Consider the following 16,841-nt stretch of genomic DNA (forward strand, 5'->3'; position numbering starts at 1 on the left):
ATTTATTGCTTCTGCTGTTTGCCAGGCATAGTGCTACTGAATTTTAATTTGTGTTACTCTGGTAAGCCAGATTTATTTTTCTTGTTTGCTGCACATTGCCTTATATTAGTTGTAATTTATGCTGCTGCATTGCCTCGTCCCTTAGTTTAGCATCTGAGCTCAGTAGATTTAAGTTAGCTTAAGAGGGGGTAGACTATATACGAGAATGAGTTGCGATGAATTGGAAGAAATGCATTGAGAAGATATACGAAAAAAGTACAGACAGCAGGTATAGATAGGACCTTTTGGAAATAATGAGGAACGAAGGGAGATCTCCGAGAAGTAAAGAAAGTTTTGTTTGCAAAATACTGCAGTAAAAGAAACCCTGTCCTTTCCTTGTGTTATCCCACTATGTGTTTGTGTTCCTTTGTGTATTTGTGTTCTTCCTGTCTTTATGTGTTTAGCTAATACGATTTATGTTGTGGAATTTTTTTAGTACTAAGGTACATTCACTATGATGAGGAATACTGTTATCCTCAAATATAATTTGCATGAATAATATGTTATTCACTTTCTAAAGATGAATAGACATTATTAATTCTGTTCTGTTTCTATGCTCAAGTGTGAAATTAATATTTCGAAAACTATTCTCATTATTTTATATATTTACTTATGTCATAATTCCTGTAACACTGATGTACATGTTTATTTCTATTCTTTTGTAAAGCCTGTTTTACTACAAATATTATCTGTATTGTTATGTTCTTTAATGATGTTTTCTGTATCTTTGTTATTGTATTCTCATGTTATAAAATTGTAATTGACACCAGTTCATCAAATTAAGTAACTTGTAAGTTACATCTCACTGCACACGTTTCTGTTGGTCATAGTATATGGACAATATGTGAGAAGTAGGGACTGTTAGTGTTTGCACGTGTGTTAATAATTCAGCAAGGGACTGGATAACAGCATTGCTGGTTCTAAGGACATGCCAAACAAATTTTTTTTGTGAGTGGACAACTGGTGGTTCATGGACTTGCTATATTCTCTGCAAGACTCTTCGATGGTGATTGTGCACCTGCACAGTCACAACAGATGGCTGCTGGCCATCTCTACAAGGACTACAGTGGGTCTGCATCTATGATGACCCACAAGTACCATCATCTCTACAAGGACTACAGTGGGTCTGCATCTTTGATGACCCACAAGTACCATCATCTCCACAAGGACTACAGTGGGTCTGCATCTTTGATGACCCACCAGTACCATTATTTCTACAAGGACTACAGTGGGTCTACACCTTTGATGATCCATCAATACCATTATTTCTACAAGGACTGCAGTGGGTCTGCGCCTCTGGTGGCCCACCAATACCGTAATCTCTACCAGGACTGCAGTGGGTCTGCTCTGTGATGACCTACCAAACGATATTCTTCAAAACTTCGATTGACTCCGCTGTGAGTTTGCTCTGTTGTGGCCCATTACCTGTCAGCATGTCAAGAGTCAGCACTGTCTTTCCGTTGGAAGGACAACGCTACTTCTTCAAGACTGCATGGAAATCCACTACTTCCGTGTGCAATTTCTTTTACTAATGAGACTTTGTGAAAAAAAACTGTAATTACTATTATGATGAATGATCAGGACTATCTTTATGGACTGTGAGAAAATTTTAGCTTTTGACCAACATTGTATCAATAAGTGTGTGCATTTGATTTCTTTGTTATTGTAATTATGAAAAATTTTTTCAAATCATTAGTGGCCACTGCCCAAAACAATTTGTAAAATTTTTTTTTGGGGAGCATGGGGGCTACGTAAGTAGGCTGTTTATGTTTTCTTATTGGCAACGTTACGTAGCGCACTGTATGAAAATCACTGGCTGTGGTGTGTGCAGTCGGCGGCTAGTTTGCATTGCTGTCTGCCATTGTAGTGTTGGGCAGCGGCAGCTGGATGTGAACAGCGCGTAGCGTTGCGCAGATGGAGGTGAGCCGCCAGCAGTGGTGGATGTGGGGAGAGAGATGGCGGAGTTTTGTAATTTGTCATGAACTGCTATATATATTAAGACTATTAAGGTAAATACATTGTTTGTTCTCTATCAATATCTTTCATTTGCTAACTATCCCTATCAGTAGTTAGTGCCTTCAGTAGTTTGAATCTTTTATTTAGCTGGCAGTAGTGGCGCTCGCTGTATTGCAGTAGCTTGAGTAGCGAAGATTTTTGTGAGGTAAGTGATTTGTGAAAGGTATACTTTAATGTTAGTCAGGGCCCATTCTTTTGTAGGGATTATTGAAAGTCAGATTGCGTTGCGCTAACAAAATATTGTGTGTCAGTTTAAGCACAGTCCTGTACAATTGTTCAAAGGGGACGCTTCACATACTAACTTATGCAGATTCTAAGCGTATTGTCATATCACTGGCTTAGTTGCGATGTATCTTTGCGGGCAGCCGCGTCTGTAGAGTCGAGCGCGGGACACGGAAGTTACGTTGTGCTCGTGGTCGTGCGGTAGCGTTCCCGCGCCCGTGTTCCCGGGTTCGATTCCCGGCGGGGTCAGGGATTTTCTCTGCCTCGTGATGACTGGGTGTTGTGTGATGTCCTTAGGTTAGTTGCGTTTAAGTAGTTCTAAGTTCTAGGGGACTGATGACCACAGATGTTAAGTCCCATAGTGCTCAGAGCCATTTGAACCATTTTGTTATGTTGTGTAGTGTGTAGCTCTGCATGTGAGAGGCATTGTTAGTGTGAAAGTTGAAGTGTTGCCACAAGTGCTATTACAGTAAAGTGATAAAATAAGTAAATGATTCAGAGGGAAGTGCGTCAAGAAGTAATTTAAAAATGTGCAGTGCTGTGGATAACGTATTTGTGTATCCTCCCGTTGCGTGTCGTACCGCACTGTATCAATCATCCGCGCCGTGTTCGGTCTCCAAGAATGAACTAGTGTGAATCAGTAATACTATTTAGCACAAAAGAGTGCAGTCAAGTGCCAGCGTCTTGTAGCGAGCGTGAGAACTTGCGTTCGGTCATCGCGTTCCTCATTACCCCCGTCGTGTCGGTTACGCGTACGCTCGTCCAAGTGATATTTTGGACAGATAATCATCAAGATTGTTAATTGGGATAAACATTTACGACTTAGAGTGTAAACAGTGCAACCTGTAATTTCTTATCGTCTCAGAATATAGTTGTTCATACCAGACGTAGAACAGTGTTGTGCTTTGACCTTCAGAGGCTCCCCTAACTTGCTTGCAAATTAATACACAATTTCAGGTAATCCAGCAGCAGTGTGGAGCAGAACAATACGACCGCCGCGGGCTTATCAGGTACGTGGTGTAGACAGGGTGCACGGTCCAGAAACGACAACTAGTTTAAGGGCCCACACCCCCATTTGTACCCCGGGGCGTGTTACAAGATTACCAATTATAAATACACTGCTGGAAAAAAAAGCATTATATCCTTTTAGAGGTGTCCAGTTCAATCAAGATTCATTGCTGCAACTATGCATATAAAGTATATGAAATGATTAAATTTACACATCAATAGCACAAGTGGTTCTGAGATACCAGGTGTCAGCCCATGCTGAAACATCCGTATTACTGCGTCGTGCAGGGTCCACAGTCGGCAATTCAGGCTCTGACTCTGGCATGCCGTTGATCTTACAAAAGTTATGTGACGCTTGCCCGACCTGTTCACGTTGTTCTGTAAAAGTTGTTTGTTGATGAGTCCCATCATATCCCACACGTGCTTGACTGATGACAAGTTCAGAGATGGCGATGGCCAAAGAAGTTCCTACGCGTCTCGCAGAGCACACTTTCACGAACAGTGTGTGGGCGAGCAATATGTTGTTGGAAGTCCACATCACCTTTCTGTTGCAAGAACGCGAAAGTACTGGTCTAAGAACATTCTGCACGTACTGAACGCTGTTTAGCCTCCTCTCCAGAAATAGCAAAGGTGAACAGAGTTGTAGCACCAGTCGAGCCCCGCATATCGATACTGTGTCGAGAGTGGAACATGGGCTAGAGGTGTGCGTGCCCGTAGTCCCACTGCTAATAACCGGTTCGCAACAGTTCATGTTAAATCGTCTGGGTTAACAAGCCCTCTTATCTGCGCGCTGGTGGATGCATGATCTGTCACTGTTACCCTCACAATACGACTATTCTGCATGGACGTCCAGAACTTCGTTCATGGGCGTGAGAAGGTTTACGTTGCCACTGATACCTGAATCGTTGCACAGTTGACGCAGCAGGTCCAACTTATGTGGGAATTCTCCGAAAGGAGCACCACCCCACTCGGAAGGCGACAGTTTGACTTCTTTAAAATCGCTCATTTGGCTGTAGGAAGCACTAGTGCACCTCAATGGCGTGGTTGCCTACTTGCTTACACGTTTGCACCGCTCTGAGCACTCTGGCTGTGAGCCTTCCCATTAAAGGGTAGACACAGACGGCGTTCTAGTAGTTATGCCAGTATGCTATCTGTTGGCGGACGCCGTCATCGGATCAAAATCTACGTCTTTCCCGTGTTAACATCGGTACATATGCGACTCGAGGTGCCCCTTGCAGTGTCGGTATTGACCCTTGGCGAGCTCCAACTACAATTTCGCGTTCAAAGTCTGTTGATTCCCGTCGCTCGGCCATAATCACGTCGTAAACGTTTTCACATAAATCACCCGAGTATAAATGACAGCTCCACCAACGCACTGTCCTTTTGTACCTTGTGTACGTGATGCTACCGCCATCTGTATATGTGAGTATCGCTATACTTCTACCGCTTGAAAATAATTGGAACGTGGTCGAAATGCTTAGTTAAACAGACAATAAGCATAAATACGACTGGTGGCAGTGAAAGACTAATAATTGAACTGCAGCTTGGGAAAGAGCAGTTCTGCACTTGAACAAGTCATGTGTTCCTACCTATGTTAGTGTACGGAGGAGTTTATCAATACTTAATTTCCCTTTAGTGTTTATCAGGAAAGTGGGAAAATTCAAAACTGAAAGTCAGGGAAGGAGACTTGAGGTAATCGAAACTATTCTTGACGGTCTTCGAGATAATTTTCAGAGATATGAACTAGAGAAATCATGAAGGAACATGTGCTAAGGGAACATTTCCGAACCAGCTTTGCTTTTTTTTGCGACTTTCTAGAGTTTCCTTAAAGTGCAGTTAAACTGCAACGAAGAGTAACAGAAAAAATAGAAAATTTAGAAAGTTCCGAAAATTAAATACCACCAGATAATGTCTAACAAAAATATGACAAATAAAATGACAATGATAAATAATGAGAAGTTAGAACTAGTTGTTGAATTTATGTGTAGGGTTAGTAAATGACATCTCCTGGTTCGGCGGCAAAATAATTATCAAACGAACAACACTGTTCTAGAGTGCTTTTGGTGAAATAAATATGGTTTTCAAAACTAGACTTCCGATGTGCTTGAAAATTAAATGCGCAGAACAGACTGGGGTGTGAGAGGTAGTCATTGCCACAACGAAAACGAAAGGACGGTGGTTCAGGAATGAAGTCATGCGAATGTGTGGTAAGTAGATGCACGGAGGAACTCCTTGGCTGGGTTCAAATAAGAATAAATATAATGGAAGGTAAAAATTTGCCCGAGGAACATGGATACACAGTAGAGTGAAAAGGAGGATTTTTTCTAGCGGTAAACGTCAAATGGTTGATAATCACTTCAGTCACTGTGTCAGCGTGTAGTGTCGATGTGTCCACAATCACGCCGTATTTTAAATCCTTCGAGCCAGTGACCTTGATACTAGCGCTTTAACTAAACTTGCAGCAAATTTAGGCGATTTATATAGTGCTAACATGGACACACAGGCTTTAGTGCCTTGAAGCAAATACTTGCTTGTGTCGTTCTAGAATTAACACATGTGGACGAGCTGGGAGATTGGATGTGGGTACAAGTACGAAGACAGGGGATAGTCGGATGCTATGAGAGGCGTATGAGACTAACAAATACTTAAGCATTGTATTATCTCCTACTTAAACATGAGATCAAAGTGGTCATTACAAGAAAGAGAGACAACAAATATTTATGTTCCACAAATCATCGGTGGACTCTAGAAAATGCACCATTACGAATTATAAATTTTAGAAAATAGAATCTTCTCTAATCCCAACACAAAACCCGAGAACTGGGACACATGATCCATCGATTTTGAAATTAAATACCAATAAATGAGAATACACTCCTGGAAATGGAAAAAAGAACACATTGACACCGGTGTGTCAGACCCACCATACTTGCTCCGGACACTGCGAGAGGGCTGTACAAGCAATGATCACACGCACGGCACAGCGGACACACCAGGAACCGCGGTGTTGGCCGTCGAATGGCGCTAGCTGCGCAGCATTTGTGCACCGCCGCCGTCAGTGTCATCCAGTTTACCGTGGCATACGGAGCTCCATCGCAGTCTTTAACACTGGTAGCATGCCGCGACAGCGTGGACGTGAACCGTATGTGCAGTTGACGGACTCTGAGCGAGGGCGTATAGTGGGCATGCGGGAGGCCGGGTGGACGTACCGCCGAATTGCTCGACACGTGGGGCGTGAGGTCTCCACAGTACATCGATGTTGTCGCCAGTGGTCGGCGGAAGGTGCACGTGCCCGTCGACCTGGGACCGGACCGCAGCGACGCACGGATGCACGCCAAGACCGTAGGATCCTACGCAGTGCCGTAGGGGACCGCACCGCCACTTCCCAGCAAATTAGGGACACTGTTGCTCCTGGGGTATCGGCGAGGACCATTCGCAACCGTCTCCATGAAGCTGGGCTACGGTCCCGCACACCGTTAGGCCGTCTTCCGCTCACGCCCGAACATCGTGCAGCCCGCCTCCAGTGGTGTCGCGACAGGCGTGAATGGAGGGACGAATGGAGACGTGTCGTCTTCAGCGATGAGAGTCGCTTCTGCCTTGGTGCCAATGATGGTCGTATGCGTGTTTGGCGCCGTGCAGGTGAGCGCCACAATCAGGACTGCATACGACCGAGGCACACAGGGCCAACACCCGGCATCATGGTGTGAGGAGCGATCTCCTACACTGACCGTACACCACTGGTGATCGTCGAGGGGACACTGAATAGTGCACGGTACATCCAAACCGTCATCGAACCCATCGTTCTACCATTCCCAGACCGGCAAGGGAACTTGCTGTTCCAACAGGACAATGCACGTCCGCATGTATCCCGTGCCACCCAACGTGCTCTAGAAGGTGTAAGTCAACTACCCTGGCCAGCAAGATCTCCGGATCTGTCCCCCATTGAGCATGTTTGGGACTGGATGAAGCGTCGTCTCACGCGGTCTGCACGTCCAGCACGAACGCTGGTCCAACTGAGGCGCCAGGTGGAAATGGCATGGCAAGCCGTTCCACAGGACTACATCCAGCATCTCTACGATCGTCTCCATGGGAGAATAGCAGCCTGCATTGCTGCGAAAGGTGGATATACACTGTACTAGTGCCGACATTGTGCATGCTCTGTTGCCTGTGTCTATGTGCCTGTGGTTCTGTCAGTGTGATCATGTGATGTATCTGACCCCAGGAATGTGTCAATAAAGTTTCCCCTTCCTGGGACAATGAATTCACGGTGTTCTTATTTCAATTTCCAGGAGTGTATAAACACTCGCATAGTTGCATGAGGTGCCTGCATTATTTAAACATTAATGGATAGTCGATGCCCAAGGAGTTCTCCCTTAAAGTCTGTAGTCTTGATACTCTCTAAGTTAATATACACATATAAAAAAAGTTACGCATCACCTCGGTTCCCAGAGTTCCGGAACCTGTACAGAAAATTGGAATAGAGATGGACATTAACATCATTTCCGTCCTTTTTATTGTTCATGAATACCACACATTGCATGTTGTACCAAATGGTTCAAATGGCTCTGAGCACTATGGGACTTAACTTCTAAGGTCATCAGTCCCCTAGAACTTAGAACTACTTAAACCTAACTAACCTAAGGACATCACACACATCCATGTCCGAGACAGGATTCGAACCTGTGACCGTAGCGGTCCTGTGGTTCCAGACTGTAGCGTCTAGAACCGCACGGCCACCCCGGCCGGTCATGTTGTACCACCATACAGCGAAACCTTCAGATGTGGTGGTCCAGATTGCTGTACACAGCGGTACCCAGTAGCACGTCCTCTTGCACTGATGCATGCCTGTATTCGTCGTGGCATACTATCCACAAGTTCATCAAGGCACTGTTGGTCCAGATTGTTCCACTTCTCAACATCGATTCGGCGTAGATCCCTCAGAGTGGTTAGTGGGTCACGTCGTTCATAAATAGCCCTTTTAAGTCTGTTCCAGGCATGTTCGATAGGGTTCATGTCTGGAGAACATGCTGGCCACTCTAGTCGAGCGATGTCGTTATCCTGAAGGAAGTCATCCATAAGATGTGCACGATGGAGGCGCGAATTATTGTCCATGAAGACGAATGCCTCGCCAATATGCTGCCGATATGGTTGCACTGTCGATCGGAGGGTGGCATTCACGTATCGTACAGCCGTTACGGCGCAATCTATGACCACCAGCTGCGTACGTCGGCCCCACATAATGCTACCCCAAAACAGTAGGGAACCCCCACCTTACTGCACTCGCTGAACAGTGTGTCTAAGGCGTTCAGCCTGACCAGGTTGTCTCCAAACACGTCTCCGACGATTTCCTGATTAAAGGTATATGCGACACTCATCGGTGAAGAGAACGTGATGCCAATCCTGAACTGTCCACTCGGCATGTTGTTGGGCCCATCTGTGCCGAGCTGCATGGTGACGTGGTTGCAAAGATGGACCTCGCCATGCTCTTTGGGATTAAAGTTGCGCATCTTGCAGTCTATTGCGCACAGTATGAGTCGTAACACGACGCACTGTGGCTGCACGAAAAGCATTATTCAACATGGTGGCGTTGCTGTCAGGGTTCCTTCGAGCTATGATCCGCAGGTAGCGGTCATCCACTGCAGTACTAGCCCTTGGGCGGCCTGAGCGAGGCATGTCTGCGACAGTTCCTGTCTCTCTGTATCAGTTAATTTCGGTTTCCCTTGTATTTACTCTGATGTATTATTTGTAAACTTATGTTATTTCAGTTTTATATTAAAAAGGGGCAGATGTGGACTCTGACCACAATCTATTGGTTATGAACTGTAGATTAAAACTGAAGAAATTGCAAAAAGGTGGGAATTTAAGGAGATGGGACCTGGATAAACTGACTAAACCAGAGGTGGCACATAGTTTCAGGGACAGCATAAGGGAACAATTGACAGGAATGGGGGAAAGAATACAGTAGAAGACGAATGGGTAGCTCTGAAGGATGAATTAGTGAAGGCAGCAGAGGATCAAGTAGATAAAAAGACGAGGGCTAGTAGAAATCCTTGGGTAACAGAAGAAATATTGAATTTAATTGATGAAAGGAGAAAATATAAAAATGCAGTAAATGAAGCAGGCAAAAAGGAATACAAAAGTCTCAAAAATGAGATGGACAGGAAGTGCAAAATGGCTAAGCAGGCATGGGAAGAGGACAAATGTAAAGATGTAGAGGCTTATCTCACTAGGGGTAAGATAGATACTGTCTACAGGAAAATTAAAGAGACCTTTGGAGAAAAGAAAGCCACTTGTATGAATATCAAGAGCTCAGATGGAAACCCAGTTCTAAGCAAAGAGTGGAAAGCAGAAAGGTGGAAGGAGTATATAGAGGGTCTGTACAAGGGCGATGTACTTGAGGACAATATTATGGAAATGGAAGAGGATGTAGATGAAGATGAAATGGAAGATATGATACTGCGTGAAGAGTTTGACAGAGCACTGAAAGACCTGAGTCGAAACAAGGCCCCGGGAGTAGAGAACATTCCATTAGAACTACTGACGGCCTTGGGAGAGCCAGTCCTGACAAAACTCTATCATCTGGTAAGCAAGAAGTATGAGACAGACGAAATACCCTCAGACTTCAAGAAGAATATAATAATTCCAATCCCAAAGAAAGCAGGTGTTGACAGATGTGAAAATTACCGAACTATCAGTTTAATAAGTCACAGCTGAAAAATACTAACGCGAATTCATTACAGACGAATGGAAAAACTGGTAGAAGCCGACCTCGGAAAAGATCAGTTTGGATTCCGTAGAAATGTTGGAACACGTGAGGCAATACTGACCTCACGACTTATCTTAGAAGAAAGATTAAGGAAAGGCAAACCTACGTTTCTAGCATTTGTAGACATAGAGAAAGCTTTTGACAATGTTGACTGGAATACTCTCTTTCAAATTCTAAAGGTGGCAGGGGTAAAATACAGGGAGCGAAAGGCTATTTACAATTTGTACAGATGCCAGATGGCAGTTATAAGAGTCGAGGGGCATGAAAGGGAAGTAGTGGTTGGGAAGGGAGTGACACAGGGTTGTAGCCTCTCCCCGATGTTATTCAATCTGTATATTGAGCAAGCAGTAAAGGAAACAAAAGAAAATTTTGGAGTAGGTATTAAAATCCAGGGAGAAGAAATAAAAACTTTGAGGTTCGCCGATGACATTGTAATTCTGTCAGAGACAGCAAAGGACTTGGAAGAGCAGTTGAACGGAATGGACAGTGTCTTGAAAGGAGGATATAAGATGAACATCAACAAAAGCAAAACAAGGATAATGGAATGTAGTCGAAATAAGTCGTGTAATGCTGAGGGAATTAGATTAGGAAATGAGACAGTTAAAGTAGTAAAGGAGTTTTGCTATTTAGGGAGTAAAATAACATGATGGTCGAAGTAGAGAGGATATAAAATGTAGACTGGCAATGGCAAGGAAAGCGTTTCTGAAGAAGAGAAATTTGTTAACATCGAGTGTAGATTTAAGTGTCAGGAAGTCGTTTCTGAAAGTATTTGTATGGAGTGTAGCCATGTATGGAAGTGAAACATGGACAATAAATAGTTTGGACAAGAAGAGAATAGAAGCTTTCGAAATGTGGTGCTACAGAAGAATGCTGAAGATTAGGTGGGTAGATCACGTAACTAATGAGGAGGTATTGAATAGGATTGGGGAGAAGAGAAGTTTGTGGCACAACTTGACTAGAAGAAGGTATCGGTTGGTAGGACATATCCCGAGGCATCAAAGGATCACAAATTTAGCATTGGAGGGCAGTGTGGAGGGTAAAAATCGTAGAGGGAGACCAAGAGATGAATACACTAAGCAGATTGAGAAGGACGTAGGTTGCAGTAGGTACTGGGAGATGAAGGAGCTTGCACAGGATAGATTAGCATGGAGAGCTGCATCAGACCAGTCTCAGGACTGAAGACCACAACAACAACATTAAAATCTAAATAAAAAAAGAGACTCTTTCAAAAAATTGTGTTAATTGTACTGCCTTACCTCAAAGTTACAGCCAGCATCTGGATCGGTTGAATACATTCCCTCATAAATGTATCTTAGCGTTGAAGACGGTCCTTTAGTTCTCATGTAATTCATCAAATGATTTCATTGACATACTGAAGCAATTAATAAATTTGTCTTCGTACTCTCGCAGCTTCTGGAAACTGCTGTAGAATGCTCGAAATTCCTGCCGTAAAGTAATGAGAGGGTGCTCCCAGTGAATTCTATCATTTCTCCTTCGTTTTTTATTCTTTTATAGAGAAACAACATGGCAACAAATTAGCTTCTCTCCATGATCACTACTGAGCATTACGCCCCAATCCTACTCTCTGCAACTGGTAAATTAAAAGTAAGTAAGTCTATAGTACACGTAATGTTCTACATTCTGTCCACAGAGCATTACGACTCAGAAATAATTTGTTTCTCGCAGTCGTAATGGGTTTTTGATCCGTATAGGTCACCTGTGCAATTACGAATAAACACTGCGGTACAATGGCCCTTCTGCGATGGCTGGGAGTCACCGCCAACTCTGCAGAAGATGGATGCAGATGCGGCAGAAGAAGGCAGTTCGTAGATACCAGAGTCTCTGCCGGCCGAAGTGGCCGTGCGGTTAAAGGCGCTGCAGTCTGGAACCGCAAGACCGCTACGCAGGTTCGAATCCTGCCTCGGGCATGGATGTTTGTGATGTCCTTAGGTTAGTTAGGTTTAACTAGTTCTAAGTTCTAGGGGACCTCAGCAGTTGAGTCCCATAGTGCTCAGAGCCATTTGAACCAGAGTCTCTCTGTTAGCGTTTATTTATACTCATTGGGCTCTTGGTGCTGCTAGCGTTGATGGTGAGTGCGGCAAATACGTTGCACTAACCTGTCCCGAATGTTGTCAGGGGTAGCGTTGTTTAAAATCTGCCGTGGCAACTGCTGTGTCAAGGAACGCCTCATGTTACCCGGCCTGTAGCTGGCGCCTTGGTGATGATTTCTGTGAACATGAATATGGCAGACTGCATCTCGCACCAGCAACACAGGACGAAGGAGTTATCCGTTTGAACCTTGGCACATGGTTCAAATGGCTCTGAGCACTATGGGACTTAACATCTGAGGTCATCAGTCCCCTAGAACTTAGAACTACTTAAACCTAACTTACCTAAGGACACTACACACATCGATGCCCGAGGCAGGATTCGAGCCTGCGACCGTAGCAGTCGCAGGTTCCGGACTGAAGCGCCTAGAACCGCTCGTCCAAAGCGGCGGGCCCTTGGAAGATGATGTTTGGCTCAGTTACTTGTAGGCCGCAGGCTGCTGAGCTCCCCTAATGTTCGGCCGCTCATGCCTTGCTACGGTAATGGCGGCAGTGTCACCGGCAGGGCGCTGGCCCACACAAACTGGATGTCAGTTACTGCCGAGTTGTCTGGGAAAGACGGCTGGTTCACAAAAGGTTTAAGTGCATCTGCTCCCGGCTGACGTTTCGGAAGTGTCTGCACTTATTGTCACGTTTGGAGCAGAGGAATGACCAAAGCAGCTGTCGTCATGTGGAAATAGGTCAAATTGGAGTGGCTCCCCAAAATCGTTGAGATAACGGTGTCATAGAAGTGTCTTGCTGCCACGCGTGGTGATCAGACAGGTCGAGCACTGGCAGCTGTTGATATCCGGTTGCTGGACCTCCGTCCTTGGCTACACGCACAGCTAGTTCATCCTGCTACTTCTTGTGCTCGCTGCCTGCCGCGCGTATATGGCTCCACTGGCTGTGAGAGCTAATAGCCTCGTGATCCGAGTCGTTGCCTATGGCAGAAACTGATAGATGAAGTACGACATAGCAGTGGCTGTGTTATTAAGCACTTCTTAATAACACAGGCACAACTATTCGGTATTTATTTGCAAATACCAGGCCCTCGACTATCAACAAATATACCCTGCCTAGAGCGAAATATGCGCAATGTACGAGTGCAGGTTGTGGCACACGGGCGACGACATACTGAAGTTTAGGTCTGACAGTGATTTATGCACGGATAGGCGAAGAGGTTCAGAAGACGGATCGGTAAAGCGGGAAATTGCGGTTCGAGTCCCGTTTTGGCAGAAATTTTCATTGTCGTCGTTCCAACTGAATGTGGTTGATATTCGCAACTGCGAAAACATTTCCTGATAGAAAAATCATTGCGACAGTGTTGAAAACCCACACTGACTGAATATGATTGTCTACAGCAGCTCCCAAGTCTCTGTCGTCGATACCATTATCGTGGAGAGGGCTATTCTGGACTGCAGCCCACATCAGAAAGCCGTATAACGCCGCCGAATTACGGCAATGAAGGGACAAGTGCAGAGGAGAGAGCAGGCCTATGACGACACAGACTGAGAGGAGGCTGGGGGTGGGAGGTAACGGCAGGTAATTAACTGCCGGCGTAATTGACATTCACGCGCGCGGCCTGCTACGCGTCGATATCCGGCGATGGCGCTCTGTGGTCGCGCCGCGGTCACGCCGCTCCTTATAATGCCGTCGCCCGAAATAGCCGACTGCGGCTACGGCGGCGGCGCCAAAGCTGGCGTGTGGAGGCTGCGTTTCCATTCTCCGTATCAGACACCCAACTTTATAAAATGGCAACGTGAACGTTTTATGTTGTGAAACACGAGGCAAATACGTTGCACTAACCTGTCCGGCATGTTCCGGGAAAATCAGGAATACAGAAGTACAAGTCGCTGAGGAATGAAATAAATAGGAAGTGCAGGGAAGCTAAGAAGAAATGGCTGCAGGAAAAATGTGAAGACATCGAAAAAGATATGATTGTCGGAAGGACAGACTCAGCATACAGGAAAGTCAAAACAACCTTTGGTGACATTAAAAGCAACGGTGGTAACATTAAGAGTGCAACGGGAATTCCACTGTTAAATGCAGAGGACAGAGCAGATAGGTGGAAAGAATACACTGAAAGCCTCTATGACGGTGAAGATTTGTCTGATGTGATATAAGAAGAAACAGGAGTCGATTTAGAAGAGATAGGGGACCCAGTATTAAAATCGGAATTTAAAAGAGCTTTGGAGGACTTACGGTCAAATAAGGCAGAAGGGATCGATAACATTCCATCAGAATTTCTAAAATCAAAGTGGCAACAAAACGACTATTCACGTTGGCGTGTAGAATATATGCGTCTGGCGATATACCATCTGACTTTCGGAAAAGCATCATCCACACAATTCCGAAGACGGCAAGAGCTGACAAGTGCGAGAATTATCGCTCAATCAGCTTAACAGCTCATGCATCGAAGCTGTTTACAAGAATAATATACAGAAGAATGGAAAAGAAAATTGAGAATGCGCTAGGTGACGATCAGTTTGGCTTTAGGAAAAGTAAAGGGACGAGAGAGGCAATTCTGACGTTACGGCTAATAATGGAAGCAAGTCTAAAGAAAAATCAAGACACTTCCACAGGATTTGTCGACCTGGAAAAAGCGTTCGACAATATAAAATGGTGCAAGCTGTTCGAGATTCTGAAAAAAGTATGGGTAAGCTATAGGGAGAGACGGGTCATATACAATATGTACAACAACCAAGAGGGAATAATAAGAGTGGACGATCAGGAACGAAGTGCTCGTATTAAGAAAGGTGTAAGACAAGGCTGTAGTCTTTCGCCCCTACTCTTCAATCTGTACATCGAGGAAGCAGTGATGGAAATAAAAGAAAGGTTCAGGAGTGGAATTAAAATACAAGGTGAAAGGATATCAATGATACGATTCGCTGATAACATTGCTATCCTGAGTGAAAGTGAAGAAGAATTAAATGATCTGCTGAACGGAATGAACAGTCTAATGAGTACACAGTATGGTTTGAGAGTAAATCGGAGAAAGACGAAGGTAATGAGAAGTAGTAGAAATGAGAACAGCGAGAAACTTAACATCAGGATTGATGGTCACGAAGTCAATGAAGTTAAGGAATTCTGCTACCTAGGCAGTAAAATAACCAATGACGGACGGAGCAAGGAGGACATCAAAAGCAGACTCGCTATGGCAAAAAAGGCATTTCTGGCCAAGAGAAGTCTACTAATATCAAATACCGGCCTTAATTTGAGGAAGAAATTTCTGAGGATGTACGTCTGGGGTACAGCATTGTATGGTAGTGAAACATGGACTGTGGGAAAACCGAAACAGAAGAGAATCGAAGCATTTGAGATGTGGTGCTATAGACGAATGTTGTAAGTTAATTGGACTGATAAGGTAAGGAATGAGGAGGTTCTACGCAGAATCGGAGAGGAAAGGAATATGTGGAAAACACTGATAAGGAGAAGGGACAGGATGATAGGATATCTGCTAAGACATGAGGGAATGACTTCCATGGTACTAGAGGGAGCTGTAGAGGGCAAAAACTGTAGAGGAAGGCAGAGATTGGAATACGTCAAGCAAATAATTGAGGACGTAGGTTGCAAGTGCTACTCTGAGATGAAGAGGTTAGCACAGGAAAGGAATTCGTGGAGGGCTGCATCAAACCAGTCAGTAGGAAAAAAAAAAAGCACGAGGCGCTGATTTTGTGTAGCTTGCGTAGTTTGACGTGTAGTTCAGGGCAACAGGCACTTTCAACGTTGCCTGTCCTTAGGCAGTGTCTTGCAGTTCCCGAGTGATCGAGAATTTCCAGGATCATTGAAATGACATGGAAGCATTAGGGTCCTTCAACTAATACCATTTATCCTTTCGACAAAAAAAAATATTTTTTCAGCGTAACAAAAGGTACCCCTAAAGAAAAATAGGGAGGAAAATTCCAAGTTAATTTGCCAGTTAAATTTGCACACTTGAAATCCTTCAAAACGGTGAATAACACAGTTACTGAATTACAGTAATACCCTTTTAATGGCCTTAAACAATATGCAAGAAGATAAGACTTAAACAATACTGGCCTTTAAAAAATTTTAATTTAAAAAACTTTAACCAGCAATTTAATTAAACCTGACCTCTAGATAAATTTCTGCAAGCGAGATCAAAACCAAGATATTAGGTAGACCCCCAAAAGATAAATGTGAACCAGTTAACAAGACATTACAGTTCGTCTTTACACACCAAATAATTTAAAATAAAATTTACAGTAAAGTTACAGTATATATCAAACACAACAATAATATTAAAGGTAAAATTCCCTATGCAAAGCCAATTAATCCGATAGAGGCCTCTTAACCGACTGCAAAATTTCATTTATAGAACAAGTCAGACAAGGTAGTAACCTTGAGCAGAGTCACGGCACGCGACTGCAAACAATATCAAGCCGTGCCGGGGAATACTCGAGAGCCGTTTAACGGTCGCAGGTAAGTCAAGCCCACGCTGCAAGAAGTCGCCAATACGGAACGCTCTTCCGGCAATTTAGTTGGTGCTGTCAACAAACACCGGATATAAATGTCTCACTGAATTACACTACAACTGAAAATTATTGTTTAAGAACGATTGAATTTATAGAACCTTCCAGTAAGGTCATACTCGGTAGGAAATAAGCCTAGCTAAAAATATGAGGTATAAAAGAGAATTGTAAATTCTTCCAAAAAGAAATAAAAATAACTCTCTAAAATCTTAC

The sequence above is a fragment of the Schistocerca nitens genome, chromosome 2, assembly GCF_023898315.1.
Source record: "Schistocerca nitens isolate TAMUIC-IGC-003100 chromosome 2, iqSchNite1.1, whole genome shotgun sequence".
NCBI classification, from domain to species: domain Eukaryota; kingdom Metazoa; phylum Arthropoda; class Insecta; order Orthoptera; family Acrididae; genus Schistocerca; species Schistocerca nitens.